We start from the raw sequence: 20,561 nt of genomic DNA, 5'->3' as shown, positions 1-20,561 counted from the left end.
TTAATTCTGTTCCTAAATTCACATTGTTCCTTGGATTCCTCAAATGAGTGAGGTCAAAAGATATTTTTCTTTCTCTGCCTGACTTATTTCACTTAATATAATAGTTTCCAGGTCCATCCATGTTATTGCAAAAGGTAGTATTTCCTTCTTTTTCATGGCCCCATAGTATTCCATTGTATATATATATACCACTGCTTTTTAATCCACTTGTCCACTGGCAGACACTTGGGCTATTTCCAGATCTTTGCTATTGTGAACAATGCTGCCATAAACATGGGGGAGCATTTCTTTCTTTGAATCAGTGATATGGTGTTCTTGGGATATATTCCTAAAAGTGGGATGGCTGGGTCAAAAGGCAGTTTGATTTTTAATTTTTTAAGGAATCTCCATACTGTTTTTCCACAGTGGCATTCCCACCAGCAGTGCAGGAGGGTTCCCCTTTCTCCACATCCTCTCCAGCACCTATCGTGTGTTGTTTTGTTAATGAGCGCCATTCTGGCTGGTGTGAAGTGGTATCTCATTGTGGTTTTAATTTGCATTTCTCTAATTATTAGTGATGTTGAACATTTTTTCATCTGTCTATTGGCCATCTGTATGTCCTCTTTGGAGAAGTGTCTATTCATTTCTTTTGCCCATTTTTGATTGGATTGTTTATCTTCCTGGTGTTGAGTTTTACAAGTTCTTTATAAATTTTGGTTATTAACCCCTAATCAGACATATTGTTGAATATGTTCTCCTATTGTGTAGTTTGTCTTTTTATTCTGTTCATATTGTCTTTAGCTGTACAAAAGTTTTTGGTTTGATATAGTCCCATTTGTTTATCCTGTCTTTTATTTCACTTGCCCGTAGAGATAAATCAGCAAATATATTGCTGCGAGAAATGTCAGAGAGCTTACTGCCTATGTTTTCTTCTAAGATGCTTATGGTTTCATGACTTACATTTAAGTCTTTTATCCATTTTGAGTTTATTTTTGTGACTGGTGTAAGTTGGTGGTCTAGTTTTATTTTTTGCAGGTAGCCGTTCAATTTTCCCAACACCATTTGTTAAAGAGACTGTCTTTACACCATTGTATGCTCTTACTTCCTTTGTCAAATATTAATTGTCCATAAAGGTGTGGGTTTATTTCTGGATTCTCTATACCTATTCTTATGCCAGTACCAAGCTGATTTGAGTACAATGGCCTTGTAGTATAACTTGATATCAGGAAGTGTGATACCTCCCAATTTATTCTTCTTTTTTCAAGATTGCTGAGGCTATTCGTTTACTTTTTGGCTCCATATAAATTTTTGGAATATGTGTTCTATATCTTTGAAGTATGTCATTGGTAATGTATTTTAATTGGTATTGCATTGAATTTATAAATTGCTTTGGGTAGTATAGTCATTTTAATGATGTTTATTCTTCATAACCATGAGCACGGTATATGCTTCCACTTGTTTGTATTTTCCTTGATTTCTTTTATCAATGTTTTGTAATTTTTCAAGTACAAGTCTTTAACTTCCTTGGTTAAATTTACTCCTAGGTACTTTATTCTTTTTGTTGCAATAGTGAAGGGGATTGCTTCCTTAATTTCTCTTTCTGAAAATTCATTGTTGGTATATAAAAATGCCTCTGATTTTTGTGTATTAATTTTATACCCTGCCACCTTGCTGATTTCATTTCTCAGGTCCAGTAGTTTTTTGACTGAGACTTTAGGGTTTTCTGTATACAGTGTCATATAATCTGCAAATAATATTAGCTTTACTTCTTCTTTTCCAATTTGGATGCTTTTTATTTCTTCTTCTTGTCTGATTACTGTAGCTAGGACTTCCAGTACTATGCTGAATAAGAGTGGTGAAAGGGAGCACCCCAGTCTTGTTACTGATCTTAGGGGGGTTGCTTTTAATTTTTGTCCATTAATTATGATGTTGGCTGTGGGTTTTTCATAGATGGCCTTTATCATGTTGAGGTATGTTCCCTGTATTCCCACTTTGCTGAGAGTTTTGATCATAAATGGGTGCTAGATTTTATCAAATGCTTTTTCTGCATCTATTGAAATTATCATGTGATTTTTCTCCTTCCTTTTGTTTATGTGATGAATCACATTGATTGATTTACAATTTATCCTTGCCTCCCCAGAATAAATCCCACTTGATCATGATGTACGGTTTTTTTCATGTATTGCTGGATCCAGTTTGCTAATATTTCGTTGAGGATTTTAGCATCTATTGATAAATTCATCAGGGAAATTGGCCTATAATTTTCTCTTTTTGTGTTGTTTTTGCCTGGTTTTGGAATCAGAATTATGCTCTCCTCATAAAAGGACTTTGGAAGTCTTCCTTCTTCTTGAATTTTATGAAATAGCTTGAGAAGGATAGGAGTTAGTTCTTCTTTGAATCTTTGGTAGAATTCACCAGTGAAGCCCTCTGGGCCAGGGCTTTTGTTTGTTGGGAGTTTTTTGGCAACTGTTTTGATTTCATTTGTTGTAATCGGTCTAGTTAGGTTTTCTGATTCTTCTAGATTGATTTTTGAAAGATTATATGTTTCAAGGAATTTGTCCATTTTACCTAGGTTGTTTAATTTTTTGGCATACAGTTCTTCATAGTATTTTCTTACAATACTTTGTATTTCTGTTGTGTCAGTTGTTATTTCTCCACTCTCATTTCTAATTTTATTTATTTGGGTCTTCTCTCTTTTTTCTTGGCAAGTCTGGTTAAAGGTTCATCAATCTTGTTTACCTTTCAAAGAACCAGCTCTTGGTTTCATTGATTCTCTGTATTGTTTCTTTAGCCTCTATGCCATTTATTTCCACTCTGATCTTTATTATTTCCTTCCTTCTACTACCTCTGGGCTTTACTTGCTGTTCTTTTTCTAGTTCTTTTAGATGCAGGGTTAGGTTATTTATTTGACCTTTTTCTAGCTTCTTGAGGTATGCCTGTAGTGCTATGAATTTCCCTCTCAGTACCGCTTTTGCTGTGTCCCATAAATTTTGAGTTATTGTAAGCTCATTATCATTCATTTCTAGGAATTTTTAATTTCTTCTTTGATATCATTGTTAACCCATTTATTATTTAATAACATGCTATTTAGTTTCCAAGTGTTTGAGTATTTTTCAGTTTTTCTGTTGTGGTCGATTTTTAGTTTCATGCCATTGTGATCAGAGAAAATGCTTGATATGATTTCAACCTTCTTGAATTTTTTGAGACCACTTTTGTGCCCTAACATGTGGTCTATCCTAGAGAACATACCATTAGCACTTGAAAAGAATGTATATTCTGCTGCTTTAGGGTAAAAGGTTCTGAAGATAGATCTATTAGATCCAGTTGATCTAGTGTGTCCTTTAAGTCTGCTGTTTCTTTGTTAATTTTCTTTCTTGAGAATCTATCCATTGATGTTAGTGGGGTATTGAAATCCCCTACTATTATAATATTGCTGTTGATCTTGCCCTTTATATCCATCAAAGTCTGCTTTATATATTTAGGTGCTCCTATATTAGGTGCTCCTATATTAGGTGCATAAATATTTGTAATGGTTATTTTTGTTGGATTAGTCCCTTTATCATTATGTAGTAAGCTTATTTATCTCTCACTATAGCCTTTGTTTTAAAGTCCATTTTGTCTGATATAAGTATTGATACCCCAGCTTCTTTTTCATTTTCATTTGCATGAAATATTTTTTTCCATCCTTTTTCCTTTAGTCTATGTGTATCTTTTGTTTTGAGATGTGTCTCTTGTAGACAGCATATGTATGGGTCCTGTTTCCTTATCCATGTAGCTACCCTATGTCTTTTGATTGGATCATTTAATCCATTTACATTTAAGGTTATTATTGATATGTAGTTGTTTATTGCCATTTTATTCTTTAAAGCTATCCTCCTCTTTTACTGTATTCTTTTCCCCCTTTGTTCTGTTTACAACAGGCCCCTTAACATTTCTTGCAACACTGGTTTGGTTATAATGAACTAGAAAGCCCAGCGGTCATACAAAATGACCGCTGTTCTAGATATTATAAATTGTAATTAAAATGATTTGTGCAAAAGTGTCTGCTAATTCAAACTGAATTACCCAGGGCAGGCGGCAAGGACGCCCCTTTGCTTAGTGCCCCATGGGGTTTCCCCCTTCTACTTGCTTAATTGCTTAAAGTAGAGTGCAATGAAGGAAACCACTGGCGGTACATTTCTTAAGAGCCACCGCTAGCTCAATAAATAAAGGTGATTTAAATAATAAAATGTTAATTCACATGTCAAAGATCTCTTTGTACGCAACATTTCTTGTGTAGATCTTTCCATCATTTTTAAGCTCGCCTTGCAGAGGACCATCAATTATTTTTAATTTTACGTCTGTTTTTTGTTTGCTATTTGGATGCTGATTAGTCAATAATTTATTCAAGAGTGGTGGATAATTCTCAATTAGTGGAACTACAATGTTTCTGTACTTGCAACATTGAGAAAATCCTTTCTTGCCATGGTCAAATCAATTAGTTTCTAACTTGAAGTTTAAGGACTGACAGTGTTCACATTTAATATTCATGTCACCAGAGGAATGCTCAAAAATGAAAGTTTCTTCGTTTGAAACTGTTTTAATCCTTTTTGCGTTTCGGTCAGCATTACTCTGTCGGGTTTTTTTGCATTTCTCTCCTGCCTTTGTTCAAGGGACTCATTTTTTCGAGACAGGCTTTTTTGTCTTGCATCTGAGGCAAGCCTTGTTTCTCTATGCTCATCAGTCTCATTTTGCCGAGAAAGACGCATTTGCTCTGCGACTGAAGCAAGCCTTGTCTTGCTCTGCTCAGTGGTTTCTTTTTGTCAAGAAAGCCGTTTTTGTGCAGCTTTAGCTCCTTTTCTCTCCTCTTCAGTGCTGTATTTTCTAGGAGGCATTCTTAAAAGAAATTACGTTAAGACATACTTTTTATGTAAAACAGATGATTGCCAATGCAAACAAATGTTCACCTTCCCCCTGACCCGCTCAATTTGCATTCAGCCGTGGCAACTTCACCCCATTGGCTAGTACAGTTACACAAGCAACCAATAAGCTATCGGCGACAAACAGACACTTAAGCCGCATATAATAAAGATTGCTTGATTTTTTTTGTTTTGTTTTGTTTTTGTCTGGGAAGCTTTTTATTTCTTCTTCAATTTTAAGTGAGAGCCTTGCTGGATAAAGTAGTCTTGGTTGTAGGCTCTTGTTCTGCATTACTTTGAATATTTCTTGCCATTCCTTTCTGTCCTCAAGTGTTTCTGTTGAGAAGTCAGATGTCATCCTTATGGGGGCTCCTTTGTAGGTGATAGGCTTTTTTTCTCTAGCAGCTTTTAATATTTTCTCTATCTCTTAGCTTTGGTATTTTAATTATGATGTGTCTTGGTGTGGATTTCTTTGGGTTTCTCTTTAATGGAATTCTCTGTGCTTCTTGAACTTGTGTGACTTTTTCCTGCATCAATTTAGGGAAGTTTTCAGCTATGATTTGATTGAACAAGGTTTCTATCCCTTGTTCTTTGTCTTCTTCTTCAGGAACCCCTATGATGCAGATGTTATTTCTCTTCATGTTGTTACAGAGCTCTTAGTGTTTCCTCAGACTTTTTGAATCTCTTTTCTTTTTGCTGCTCTGCTTCTGTGCTTTCATTTATCTTGTCCTCTAACTTGCTGATTTGATTCTCAGGTTCATCTATCCTGCTTTTAATACCTTCCATTGTGGTCTTCATTTCTGATATTGTATTTTTCATTTCTGACTGATTCTTTTTTATTATTTTAATGTCCTTTTTTATATTTGCTATCTCTTTATTCAGGTGCTCGTCATGTCCATCTATACTGTTCTAAGATCTTTGAGCATCCTAATAATCATTATTTTAAACTCTGCATCTGGTAATTTGTTTACATCTGACTAATCCAAGTCCTTTTCTGGGGATTTCTCTTCATTCATTTGGGTTGCATTTCTCTGCCTTCTCATTCTGTCTGTGTATAAGAAGGATGTGGCTACAGGAGTCCAACGGGTTTGTCCTCTGTGTTTCCTATGTGTGGTCTGTCTGCAGGCCCACCACCACCTCTGCCACTGCCTCAGGAGTTCAGGTATGGGCGTTGCAGTTGCCTGCTCGCTGCGGCAGTTACTGCTACTTCCCCGGAGGGGCTGTGTTCACATGCCCAAGCTACAAGCCTGGGCTGGCCCTGGCCTTCACACTGCCTCCTCAGGTGGAACTGCAATCCACACTGGGGCCTCAAGTCTTGGCACTGCAGGCGGGGCCGCACACCTATGCTAGCCACAGGTCTCCACCAATCTGGCTTTTGCCCTGCCCCCACAGGCAAGGCTGTGCTCTCGAGGGTTGCAAGACCCAGCTCCAGGTGTGGGGCTGCGCACCCTTGCTCCCCAGCTTTCACCCTGCTCCCAATGGCGGGGCTGCGTTTGCTCACCAGGCCGCAAGCTCTGGCTCCCAGGCTCTCAGGCTCCCAGGCAGGGCTGCACACCCCTGTTCAGCAGCGGCTTTTTGCTGGTTCTCCGGCTTTTGCCTTGCCCCTATAGGTGTGATTGCAGGTGGGACCGCTCTTGCTCACCTGGCCTGCAGCCGGGCTGGACTGCTTTTATGCACTGCCAAGCGGGACTGAGCTCACGCCCAGCCTCAATCGTGGCAGGCTGAACTCTGCCCCTGCCCATGGGACTGCACTTCCACGTCCCATCACCACCCGCCCTCCAGCGAGCCCTCAGCAGTGTGAGTGGGGACACTGCAGCTCAGATCCTAGCACTCAATACTGGATTCCTGATGGCTTCCTCCTTCTAAGCAACTCTTCTGAGTGCAGCAGGAGAGTTTGTTTGGCTGGTGTCCTGCTTCCCTTTGCTGGTATTGCTGGTTCCAGGGGAAATATTCACTTTAGAGTTGGGGAGTGACTCAACCCAGGGGTTAGGGTGGCTGTCCCTCAAAGTATTTCTCCCTGTCCCTCTTAGATTACTCTCTCTTCCTGCTACTCTGGTCCTCTCACCTCTCCCCATCCTCCAAAGTCTCAGGTGAGTGGTTGTGAAAGAGATTTTCTGTGCAGTCCCTTTAAGAAAAATCTTGGATCTGAGAAATCTCTCACAAACAGTATCCTGGCTTGTTTTGCAGCTAAATACTGTCCATACTGCCTCTTCTAGTGTCTGGGACTGCAGGCTAGGGCTTTGTTCCTGGGGCCCAGGACCCTCCTCTCTCTGCTAAACTCACTTCCTGCCACGCAAGTCCCTCCGGGCTGCCATTCACGCCCAGGAGCTTGGCAGTCCTCTCCGCATTTCCATTTTTCCTTCCAGTCTCAGTGTGGCTCCTTCAGTGTTCCTTGGTTAAAGAGTCCTCTTAGTTTAGTCCAAAGTTGGTTTTTCCAGATGATGGTTCTAAAATTAAGTTGTAATCCATTTTGGCTCTGGGAGGTGGAAGTTGGTACATCTGCCTGCTCCATCGCCATCTTCAATATGTGAGGTCTTGAACTTGCTTCCTTAACTTCAAGAAGCCCTCAGCCTCTTGGAGAAGGTCATTAGAGAAACACAGTGTGCACACACAGGGACAGAATTTGGCATGGGATAACCCCAAGAAAGGTGAGGGGAAAAGGGAACAGTGATGGCATCTTTGAGGAGGTGACTGGTGAGCCTCCTAAAGAATAAGTTATACAAGTATCCCAAGACCAAAAGAGAGAAGGCAGTCTCCTCAAGGCAGAAAAGTCAGCATGAACAAAGGCATGGAGGGAATGACTGTAGAGAGAGAAGGAAGAACAGAGGTAAGGATGTAGTGATTTAGTTCTGGTTTGGGATATGTGGAGAGTTAAGTACCCTTGAAAACATTGGTATATAAATATGCATTGTGTACTTTATTTTTTTAGCAAGAAAGAGAGGCAGAGAGGGAAGGGACAGATAAGGACAGACAGGAAGGGAGAGAGATGAGAAGCATCAATTTATTGTTGCAGCACTTTAGTTGTTACTGAGTGTTTTCTCATATGTGCCTTGACCAGGAGTTTACAACCAAGCCAGTGACCCCTTGCTCAAGCCAGTGACCTTTGGGCTCAAGCCAGCCACCATGGCATCATTTCTACGATCCCAAACTCATGTCAGCAACCCAATGCTCAAGCCGGGTGAGCCCACACTCAAGTCAGCAACCTCAGGGTTTCGAACTTAGGTTCTGTGCATCACAGGCCAACGCTCTATCCACTGTGCTGCCACCTGGTCAGGCTACTTTATTTTTAAGTGCTTCTGTGTCAGGCACTATTCTAAATGTTCTGAATACAGAAGAAATAAAACAAAGAACCTGCACTCTTGGAGCTTACATTTTACTTGGAGTGGAGAAATAAAATTTACATTTTAATTTAAAAATTATATAAGATATAATGATTAGTATTTTTAGTTTCTATGTTTAACAGTGAGTAACAGCTGTACATAAAAAACAAACACATAACTAGCTACTTATACAAGTAAATAAGGACATGTATGTGTTAATGATGAGAGTCTATCTATCATTCTGAAACCCAAAAATGTATGTGTAATGTGGCAGGTGAGATAAGAAAAAGCAAAGGATCATCAACAAAAAGTAAATCAGATTTAATAGAAAAAGAATGATTGAAAAGTTATTTTATATGGAATACTAAGAAGCCTTTCTTGATGAGGAGATTGAAGAAAAACCTATTAAAGTGACAGAGTGAGCCATGCATATACGTATGAAAAAATGTTCCAGATGGGGCCTTGGAGAAGCAGGGTACAAGCATTCTTGTGAGAAGAGTATTTTCTGGGCATAATGGGAGGAGTTGAGGTCAGAGAGGTGGTCTCTCCTGAGGTCAGCCATCCTGGCTGCTCAGTAGATAACAGGTTGCAAGAGATTGCCTTTGAGGCAGCGGAAGGGAGTCTAGTTAGGAGCTGGTGCAACCACCAGATGAAATATGATGGTAAATTAGATATACATAGGTGTTAGCAGTGGAGTCAGTGAAAGTGATGAGATTCTGAATGTATGTTGATGATAGAAAGGACAGGATTTATTAATGGACTGGATATAGGGTTCAAGAAAAAGAGAAGTTGAAGATGACTTCAAGTTTGGGAGGCTAAGCAACTGAATGTTGGGAATTACCATCAGCTAAGAGAGGAAAAATGCTTTGAGGATTAGTTTTGAGAAAGGGAATTCAAGAATTTGGCTTTTAAGATGTTAAGTTTGAGACGACTGGCATCCACATGGAGATGTTGAATAGGCAGGGAAAAGGGGGGAACTAACAATAAACACTTGGGATACAGTGCGTTGTGTGCAGGAATGAAGTCTAGATTTAGGGGTTAGATTTACCTGTAAGCAATAGCTTCAATCTTCATGGAAAGTATGTAAAATGTCTACAAAAGTAGCCTGAGGATAAAAATTGAGAAGTGCCAACATTTACATAAGAAACAGTTAAGAGGAATGAGGATAGCTTGCTGCTTCGGAAGCCAATGACAGATATTTTCATAAGATACAAGATATCAACCACATCACACAGATTCAGACAAATGAAGGTTCAGATAAATGAAAATGAAAAATTTTTCCATTGGGTCCAAAAAAATAGGAGGTCACCAAGGTGTTTATTAAGATTTCAACTGAGTGTTGGGGGGAAAATGGGGGACTGAGGCAGAAATGGAAAGTGAGGAAATGCAGACGGCCCCAGTAAGCACATTCTATGGAGTGTAGAACAGCAAGTTAGTGGTTGGGTCTTTGTCGTGTTTATAGGCTGAGGGAAAGAAACTCTTAGGAAGGAGTTGAAATTCAGAAGAAAAGGACAACTAACAATCTCAGAGAAAATCAGACATAACAGAAATAAGAGAATAAGGAGGAACAAATATTTATTGGAAGTGGGGATAAGCTATCTCTCTGAACAAGAAAGGAAGGGAGGCCATCTCTGGATATGGACATGTCTGTAGGTTGTATGGTGGGTCAGGGAGCAGGAATTGAGAAAGATGGTGACCAATGATCTCAGTTTTCTAAAGGAAGTAAGATGCATAGTCATCTGCAAAACAACCTCTGACTTGAACCTCTCTGCTTGTTAGTACCTTCTTCCTTTCCTCTTGTTATACCTTTATCCCCCTTTATTGTGCTCTGCATCCAAACTGCCTGGGTTTGCTCACTTATCATATTCTATTGATACTTAGATTTTGCACTTTGTTTTTACATTGAACGCTGCTGAAATCAGGGTGTGTTTGTCAACTGATGGCACTTTGCAATTAGAATTGCAGCATTTTCTTTTGTTTTGTTAAAATAAGGGGATATCTACAACTGATGGTGTCTTTGATTTTATGTAATGCTTTGGGCTTCTCAACCTCTGTAAAGCAGTTTTAGTTTTCTTGCCCATAAACAGGCAAAAATCTCCCTTATTGCTAGTGAGCATAAAATAAGACCATATACATGAAAACACTTAGAATAGTGCTGCATGTAGCAAGTAGTTGACAAATGCTTATTATTATTTTTCTCCTGCAGTGCTAGGTCTGATAGAATGTAAGAGAAAACAATGGCCATTATTACACCAATTCAGTATTAGAGCTTTGTTGGGTAAATTCTGATGAAGAAGAAGGATGCAAAAGAATAAGTGTATATGCAGGTTAGACAAAGAGAGGAGACTGGGGGTAGAGAGGTGAAAGGCTTGAAGGAAATAAAGCAAACTGGGGATCTCATTAAAGGGGGATAAGGGTATAACAAGAGGAAAGAAAGAAGGTACTAACAAGCAGAGAGGTTCAAGTCAGGGAGAAGGATATTTATATTTCAGATTTTAGAGGTGGGGCAGCTCTGAATTCTGAACACACCACTGATACAGAGGGCAGGTAAAGGCCACCGCAGTTGCTCCACCTTTCCTGAAAGTCTGAAGATAATGAATGGAAACACTCTCCCCTGCTTTATGGAAGCTGAGGGCGTGTGACGCTGCTATCCCGACTAGATGGCCTGGAACAGTGGTCCCCAACCTTTTTTGGGCCACGGACTGGTTTAATGTCAGAAAATATTTTAACGGTCAGGCCTTTAGGGTGGGACGGATAAATGTATCACGTGACTGTGACAAGCGTCAAGAGTGAGTCTTAGACGGATGTAAGGAATCTGGTCATTTTTTAAAAATAAAACATTGTTCAGACTTAAATATAAATAAAACATAAATAATGTAAGTTATTTATTCTTACATTATTCTTACCGATACCGGTCCGCGGCCCCAGGGGTTGGGGACCACTGGCCTAGAACAACTCTTGCCAATGGGAGTAAAGCCTGCAAAAATCTTTGTTGTTGTTGTTGTTTGTTTGCTTGTATGCTTTTTCTTTTTTCTTTTCTTTTCAATATAATTACTTGGGACTAGAGGTTTTAACCTTCAGTAAAACTTTTGTAGATCCACCAGGGATAACAATGCCTTTATTAAACATTTTACATGAGTACAATTTATCAACTTGCACTTGAAAATTAAGTCATCATCTTCTTGAATATCTTTATTTAGAAGAAGATCTTGATGACTACATACTATTTTATAACATATATTTAGTATTCCTTGGTTATCAGGGCAATTGGAGAGTTTCTTGGGAAGAAATGTGTATCTTTTCTCTGAACACTACTATCAGCTTAATAATTACAAGATGACAATTACATACTAATTCTTACATTTAGATTTTTAAAAAGCCACCAGTAACTGATTTGAATGAAATACTTTATACACTATTGAACATATAAGAATGCTTAGTGTGATAGCCTATCCTGTGGTTTCATTTTCACAGACTAGACTCTTTCTAATGATGGCAAACATTTGGCCAGCACCTACATTTTGCAAAACATCATTTTCATATACACGGTCTCATGTGATCCCAAAGAAACTTATTTTATTCTTTTTGTTTTCTGTTTTGCTGTTAAGGGATTTTACTTAGTTGGTAAGAGTTCAAAGATGGTTCTGTTCCCAAAACTTAGTGTGACTCATTGCCATTTATCTGATCTAGATAGTGCGCTTATACAAGCACAAGCACTATCTGTCATTCTCTGTTCCCCTAACAATATAGTCTATCCTTATTCCCTCTACTGGTTCCCCAATACCAACAGGGAAAGAGCATATGGCAGGTCCAACTTACAGAAAATAATTTTACCATGTTACATCTAGAATCAGTCTATCACATCATTCTGACTTGTTAAAAAATATTCAGGACACCAATGGGTCGTTTAAAATTACATGGTACTCAATAACTGGTTTGACGGGCATTTGTCATCTAGAGTTGTTTCAGTTTTATGCAGTTGCAGCCTAGAGCAAAAGAATGACTAGTTGAGAAGTAAATTGCAATTAGCTGAATGTGCCCCATGGGTAGCTTTTCTGATTTTTGCCACTTGAAGCAGTTCTCAAAGACATTAAAAAGGACTTCCGATTAACTTTAATGAAATTCCAGAGCAGTTATATAGATAGTTTGCATCTTCAGCCGAGCATTAATTTGCAAATGTTTGGGATGGCCTTTAAAAATAGGATGCTTCTTTAACATTTAAGATCAGATAGTAAAAATAATTACTTTCTCTCATTTCTATTATGTTTTTCCATCATTTGAAGATGGCAATAAATAAGGGCAATTTCTTGAAATGCCCATTGGGGTAAGTGGATGAGTCATTAAGTGTGATTAAATTCATAAGGACAAGTTGCAGTGAAGTAGTCAGATGATATTGGACATCAATTCTAAAATGAGCAAAAAAAAGGAAAATTACTCAGAGACACAGAAATAGTTCATTCATATTTTTCCTGCTGGTACAAGTGAAGATTCTGTGGCTGTGATCATGGACATAGTGGTGGTTTCTTTCCAGGGTACGTCTCAAGATCCATCCATCCTTGGCCCATTCTTTCCAGTAGGTTACAAAGCCCCTGTGAATTTTTAAGGTTTTGTTAAGAGCTGAGTTTATCTCTTATGACATTTCAGGAATGACCATTATAAATACTGTTTTTCAGAACTGTCCCATTTTGGGGGGTACTCATTTCCAAAGGAGACTACAATACAGTGATTTGTTTTCAATTTGGTCTACATGCCAAGGCAACAGTGACAAAGGTCTAAGGTTTTAGCACTAGTAAAATTCTGTTTTTAAGGTTTCAGTTAGGATGGAGTAGCATTAAACAGCATAAAATCTCTACTTCAACACTTACGAAAAGAGAAGACAAATTCATAGCTCAGAATATCACAGTTTCAATGACAACCATGAACTTTGGCCAAGAAGAAAACATCTGTGAAAGAACAAAGAAAGACACAGACCTGTATATTGAAGGTACAACATATCTTGCAGTATAAGCAGAGCTCCTGGGAAGAGAAGAAAAATTTTTCTTTGACTTATGCATGTCTGAGGGAATTAGCTCAGCTCTTCTCCAGATTTTGTTCATACTTTTATTTTTCGGTTACTGTATTGTAATTGTTCTAAGTGCTGATCTGTCTCTCTTCACCTGCCCACTGCCACCCAAACCGCATTCAGCTCCTTCAGCGTGGGAACCATGTCTGAATCCTCTCAGCTGCAGAGCCCAACACACATATAATAAGTTCTTAATCAATGTTGGTTGAACTAATGTATGGAAATAGTCTTGTTTTAAATATGAATTGGAGTAGTACCTGTATTAATCAACTTTGCATTAATCAAATTTCTTTCTTTCCTGACCAGGCAGTAGCGCAGTGGATAGTCAGCCTGGGAGGCAGAGGACCCAGTTTGAAACCCCAATGTCGCTGGCTGGAATGCGGGCTCATAGACATGACCTCACGAATGCTGGCTTGAGCCCAAGGTTGCTGACTTGAGCAAGCGGTCACTGACTCGGCTGTAGCCCCATAGTCAAGGCACAGGTGAGAACGCAATCAATGAACAACTAGAGTGCCACAATGAAGAATTGATGCTTCTCATCTGTCTCCCTTCCTGTTTCTCCCTGTCTGTTCCTCTTTCTCTCTCTCCGTCTCTCTCGCTAGAAAAAAAAAAAAGGCCTTCCCATGTCTGAATAAAGAAAAGAAATTAAAATGTAGGTCAATTAATTTAGGTGTGTGTGTCTGGGTTTTTTTTAATCCAATGCACAAACTTTTTATCACATTTTTGTTGAATTATTACCTTGATGTGAGTATCAATGCATCATCTGAAATGGAGTTTTTGGTTGAAAGATTATAATCTAAAAGTAGATGTTAAGTATGATAGTATAAAATTATTTTGAAGGAAAAAAACAACCACTTCCCATTCAATGACAAGATTCTAATTTTTAGTCATTGGAAAAAAAGAAACATTCTAAATCTAGTTTGAGATTATTTTTTGTAAAATGATACATTAGCTATGAATGCATTAAGTGAAAAGTAAAAGGAAACCTCACCATAGTAGCTTAAATACAAAGGGGTTCATGTTTTTACCTAATAAGAAATCTGGAGACAAGTGACTGCTGATGTTGGTTCAATGGCCCAATCATACCAGGCTCTATGCCTCTATGATTCCCTTAAGCTTACCTTGGACTCACAGGGTAATTGCCATAGCTCCAGACATCGCATCTACATTCAAAGCTGGAAGTAGATAGAAGGATTGTCCCAGCCAAAACATATCTGTTACTTTATAATCAAGAAAATAAAAGCATTTCTACAATATTCATCAGTGGATTTAAGCATAAATTCATAGGCTGCAAGTATGTCACATGATCATTTAAAGATGCAAGTAAGTCTCGGAAAAACTGCTACATAGGGAGGCAGTAAAATACTTTGTCCAGAAAGTTGGGAATCGTTTTTAGGGAAAAGGTCAGAAAAGTCACCCGCACAAGGCAATGTGAGCTGATAGAAGAAACTATCCATTGAATAAATTCAACTTTAACCCTAAGTTGGGATAACTCCTTTGCTGCTTGTCTTTATTTTCTTAGGTCTTATTGTCTTTACCTTAACAATGGAAGTTTTATTATTATTCACTAAACACTGAATATTTGAAAAATAGAAGATACTTCTTGGGGATGCATTTGAAAGCTCCTTGTTTCTAGGACTTTGGGCAAATAATTTTATCTGTCCTATGCACCCAAGTTCTCTGTAAATTAAATGAGTTTAATTAGACCATCTCGAAATTCTTTTCTGCTTTATACTTTATTATTCTATTATTTACAGCAATAATTCATTATTAAATAAATTCTAGAAATCCTGGAGTTTAGCAAATTATTGAAATCAGGAATTAGAAGTGGTACAATCACTGTGGAAAGGAGTAAGAATGAATAAACAATTATACTCCTCAGTATAAACACCAAAAAAATTCTTGCACTTGTACACTAATAACTATATAAAAAATGTTTACGGAGACATTATTTATATAGAAAATATCCAGAAACAACTCAAATGCAGAGTAGGAAATAAACTGTGGTATGTTCACACAATAGATTATTTCACAGCAGTTAAAGTGAAGTGCAGGCAGAACAGATGGTATTAGAAATATAATACAGTGTGTCCGTAAAGTCATGGTGCACTTTTAACTGGTCACAGGAAAGCAACAAAAGATGATAGAAATGTGAAATCTGCACCAAATAAAAGGAAAACTCTCCCAGTTTTATACCTATTCAGTGCAGTTCAATGTGGGCTCACGCACAGATTTTTTAGGGCTCCTTAGGTAGCTATCCCGTATAGCCTCTACAGACACATCACTGACTGATGGCCTACCAGAACGGGGTTTCTCCACCAAACTGCTGGTTTCCTTCAACTGCTTATCCCACTGAGTAATGTTATTCCCATGTGGTGGCGCTTCATTATAAACACACTGATATTCACGTTGCACTTTGGTCACGGATTCAAATTTAGCGAGCCACAGAACACACTGAACGAAATTTCCTCTGTACCGTCCACATCTCAACTGGCATGGCCGTGGGCTGCTCCGCTGTATACACGGTGTTACGTCATTATCTGTGCATGTGCACATGCTGCCATATCATCCTACAGAAACTGGGAGGATTTTCCTTTTATTTGGTGCAGATTTCACATTTCTATCATCTTTTTTTGCTTTCCTGTGACCGGTCAAAAGTGCACCATGACTTTACGGACACAATGTATTGAGAAGGAAAACATAAGTACTAAAACATTATATACTAAGTGTCAATACCCTTTTTATAAAGTTAAAACAACTATATTATGCATTTATTAGAAATATGTAAAAAAAAACTGTGTATGTTTCTAAATGGCAATGAAATGATTATTATAAGAATCAAATAATAATTACAATAGAAGGGAGGATCCCAGTAGACAACATGGAGAAGTTTCACATAGACAATGCTGGGTAATGTCAATGTTCTATCACATCAAGTAAGAAATTTATAAATACTATAGGATTTTAAATAAGTAGGTAAGTATGCATACAAATGGCCAATGAACTAAAAATAGTATCAAGAACAGGGATTAATTACTATGGTTAATCCCATTCTGTTTACTTAAACTTCAAATAAAAAAAATTAAAAGTCCAATAACATAGAGAATATAGTAAAAAATATTGCAATGAATATGTATTGTGCCAAGTCGCTACTGGAAATATCAGGGAATACTTTATGCAATATATGGTTGTCTAATTAGTATGCTATACACCTGAAACTGTAATAGAAAAATTAAATGTAAAAAAAGTTAAAAATCAATATATCATTTATGGAAAGTCTTTAAAATAAAGACCTTGCCTGACTTGTGGTGGCACAGTAGATAAAGCATCGACCTGGAATGCTGAGGTTGCTGGTTCGAAACCCTGGGCTTGCCAGTTGAAGGCACATATGGGAAATGATGGCTTCCTGCTCCTCCCCCCTTCTCTCTCTCTCCCTTTCTCTTTCCTCTCTCTAAAGTGAATAGAATAAAATAAAATAAAGACTTTAAGCTAATGTTCTTCATTCCTTATGTAATGTAAAACAAAAAATGAAAAAATTTGTTTACCAAAAATAGTAAGAATTTCTTGGTTATTTAGGATGTCTTCTATTAGAGCATCTAGTTATATAACTAACACTAATAAAACAAGGAGACGAACCAGAAATATATCATATTCTGCCCTGAACCCCTGTCTCGTTGGCATTCTGGTCTCTTTCTGTTTCCTTTGACCACCAGTCTCGTCCTTGTGCTCCCTCCCTGGTGTGAGGTCAGGATAGTGAGATGTGAGGGTCCATCCACAGCATCTTCCTGAGCAGAGAGGAGATGGTTAAGATGAATGAATATCTGCTATTTCAAAACATGTCCTCTACTGGGTGCAAGAAGAGGTCATCCACATATCTTTTAAACCACAGAATCTACAAGCTATTGGGGAATACAGCAGATGAAGACAGGCAAAGCTAAATTATTGAAATATAATGGCACATATACACAAACTAAAGCAATGTACTTGTTCAATATTACACACACATGCACACCATGGGCATGGGGGATATTATACATTATATATATATATATCAATGAACAAAACAGGCAATCTTTGCTCTTACAGAATTTCCATTCTACTGATGAAGACTAACAATATTTAAGTGAACAAATAAATAATTGAAAAGAGCAAAAGTGAAGTAAAGAAAATAAATATGTATTATAATAGAGATTGAGAAGAAAAACACCACTTCAAAGCACAAATATTTCAGTCCTCTTTTTAAGACATTCAAACTCTGAAGCTTTAAGATTGCATCAGTGCACACGAGAACAAGCTCACTGCCCCTTATGCTTATAAGATTGACTTGTATCAACTCAATTCAAGTGTCATTAGGCCTACACATCTGAAACTGCTAAAACCTAACAAGACATGTGGTTCTTCACCAGTCAGCCACTCTGCAGTCAGGCTCCTTTTTAACCCTTCCCCCATCTCTTCCTTGGAAACTTTCAGAAAAATAGGGGACTCAGCCTCCCCACCCACCCCCCACATGACCAGCAACTCCTGAAGAAGAGTAAATTTAACAGGCTGTATGTTTTTGACCTATCTGAGGGTTATATCCTAAGGGAATTTAAATTTATCCATAATTTATATAAGCACAGATTTTGCAGAGCACGTGACATATTCAAATGTGTGTGTGTTTGCATGTGTATGTATATGTATATGTATATGTATATCCATCTCATCTTGGGATCCCACATTCAGAAGAAGTTTCATACCTAACACACTTCTTGGGGGCGCTCATTCATACATAGTTTTGAATTAATAATCATGCAGAAAACTTTTAGACTCTAACAAAGTTTTGACATCATCAATCCACTGATTAAGTCTTAGTGAGAAATTTAGAAATTTCTATATATCAGTTTGTAATTTTTTTTCAACTTGCAAACCTGATCTAGAGTTGCTGTCAGAAAGTTGACCACCTCTTCAACATGATATCTGCTGATACCCAACATAGTTTGTCATACCTGGCAGTGAAAGAAATTTTATTTTGGAGTAGATTTCTTAACTTTCCAATTCAACACCTCTTTCTCACTAAGCAACAAGAATAAGTAAAAAGTATTGTTCAGGAGATCTATTATACAAACATTGTGTAAATCTAATTTCAAGACAAAAAATGTCAGGGAACAGCTTATACACTAGAAGCACTTAAGTTAAACACTTCATCAAATGCCTGGCAGTTTTTGAAACTCTTCGGTGAGCTGCTAGTTGTAAAGACTATTGAACCTTTTCCTTACCTTCCCCAGTTGTAAATGTTTCAGAAAGAAAACCATAGAATAGGAGATAAATCAAGACAACATACAAAATAAAGTTAAAGTGAAGCTCATTTGCTAATAGACCTAAGCCCTGTCTTTCTTTCTCACCATTAGTGAAAAAGTCATATTTACAATGATGACACCTTATTTCTAAATCACTATGGTTTAGCCATACTCTGTCTAACCACGATCCCAGTAGCTTTCTGCCACCACCCTCCTCCCTTTCTCTAAAATGGTTTTCCATAACACATTTTCTAAAACAGCCTCTTTCACATTGAACAAGAAAGTGGAGGTGTTCTCATGCCCTCATAAGATGGGAGGGGAGTGGGTGGGGAGAGTATTATGACGATTTGGGATTCTATTCTAAGGAATGCTTCTGGGTTTAATACTCAATGAAGGAAAAAACTTTTGTTTTAAAATGAAAATGTCAACATTATTTTTTAGCTGCCAGGCACTTGTACAAGGAGTTCAGTTTTAGATATGGACCACTGTTTGTGCAAGAAATTAAAAATTGATCTTTACTATAATAAAATAAATATATACAAAGCTTTCTAACCAAACTAATTGTAAAACTATGTAGCTAACTATCAAGGTACTGCAGGAAAGTCAGCCAAACAGAAAGATGATCTATAAAATATTTATAAGAGTTCACTAATATCACTGATATGTGATTTGTGGATATATGAATTGTTTTCTTTTTTAGGTAACTAATGGGGAATTGTACAGACCTTGATAGTCAGAGGACTTCTTCTGGACACATACATCTGTAATTCGTTTATCCGTAAATAGCCAGAGGCTTTTTATTTCCTATGAACAGCTACCTACTTAGTGTATATCCTAAGAACAAAGCAAAAATAGACTGAATTGACTACATCTTCTTTCTTTCATCTGAGTGTTTGCTCTCCTAAGCACAGACCTTCTCAGAGTTTTTCAGAATCATGACATTCTACTTACGGTAGATTAGTTCCTTTTATTTCTATGTTCAACTCATATTTCTTAAGATGGCTTAAGCCTCTTCCCTCTTCTTTGTGTGGCATTGAGAATGCAATTTTGAGACTCAAGAGCAATTACCAGCTCCCCTGTGTTCCACCTTATGCCAGTTGTCCACACAGATATCACCGTGGTCTAGGAATAACAGTTTTCTGTTGAGAGCTATCATGACGTTATTAATAATCAACTCCTCTGCTGATAAATCAATATTTGGTTTCTAATAAGTATGGGAGTGTCACCCTCATCTCTTGTTCCTGGAATGCCAAATGCTTGTAATTTCAGTTTTGGACTAAAGAAAGTGCAATTATGTTTTGGGTTTTCTTTGAATTGTCTTTTTTTTTTTTTTTTAACTCTTTTGCTATACAGAGATATTGTGAAAAGTTTCAAGTGTGGACAACCCAGTTTCTCTCAAAAATTTTTCAGATATCCTAGTGAAGATCAGATTCACCTTTTCTTGGTGAGTTCTGTTCTTGGAACCAACAGAATTCAGTTCTGCTGTTGGTGATCTTTTTAGAACACAGTCCCCGCTAAATGGAAGCAATCTTCTTTTACCATTGCATTCATTCCATGTTTTCTCTCAATATCTTCAGCCCTTTCTCTCCCCAGCACCCTCCTTTTCTCTTCTATGACACCTCCTTGAGAAATTGTCTCTAATTATACATCTTAAGTGATTACATTTATAAAATGGTTCTCAAGTAAATATTTCCATCCTAACCTCTCTGAGGAGTTTTACATCCTCACTTCAATAGCCTGCTGGACATTTTCAGCAGATTTCCTTCAATCCCTCCGAATCGGACAGATCCGAAATGGAATACATCTTTGCCTCTAAATCAGGCTCTTTTCCAGACTGTCCCCATTGTCCGGATCACTAAGAATCAACCCTGGCCTTTACCTTTTACCCTTCCTCCTCTCTGGGTTCCTCAACCAGCCTCCCAGTTCGGCTGATTCTGCCTGTGAGATCGGTTCCTTCCTCTTCTCTGTTTATCACCAGAGCCTGTTTCCCTTCTCCTTTGTCCTGGGTCTGTGCATGGCCCTGGTG

This window comes from Saccopteryx leptura, chromosome 7 (assembly GCF_036850995.1).
Source record: "Saccopteryx leptura isolate mSacLep1 chromosome 7, mSacLep1_pri_phased_curated, whole genome shotgun sequence".
Taxonomy (NCBI): Eukaryota; Metazoa; Chordata; class Mammalia; order Chiroptera; family Emballonuridae; genus Saccopteryx; species Saccopteryx leptura.
Note: the sequence above shows the minus strand (reverse complement) of the source record.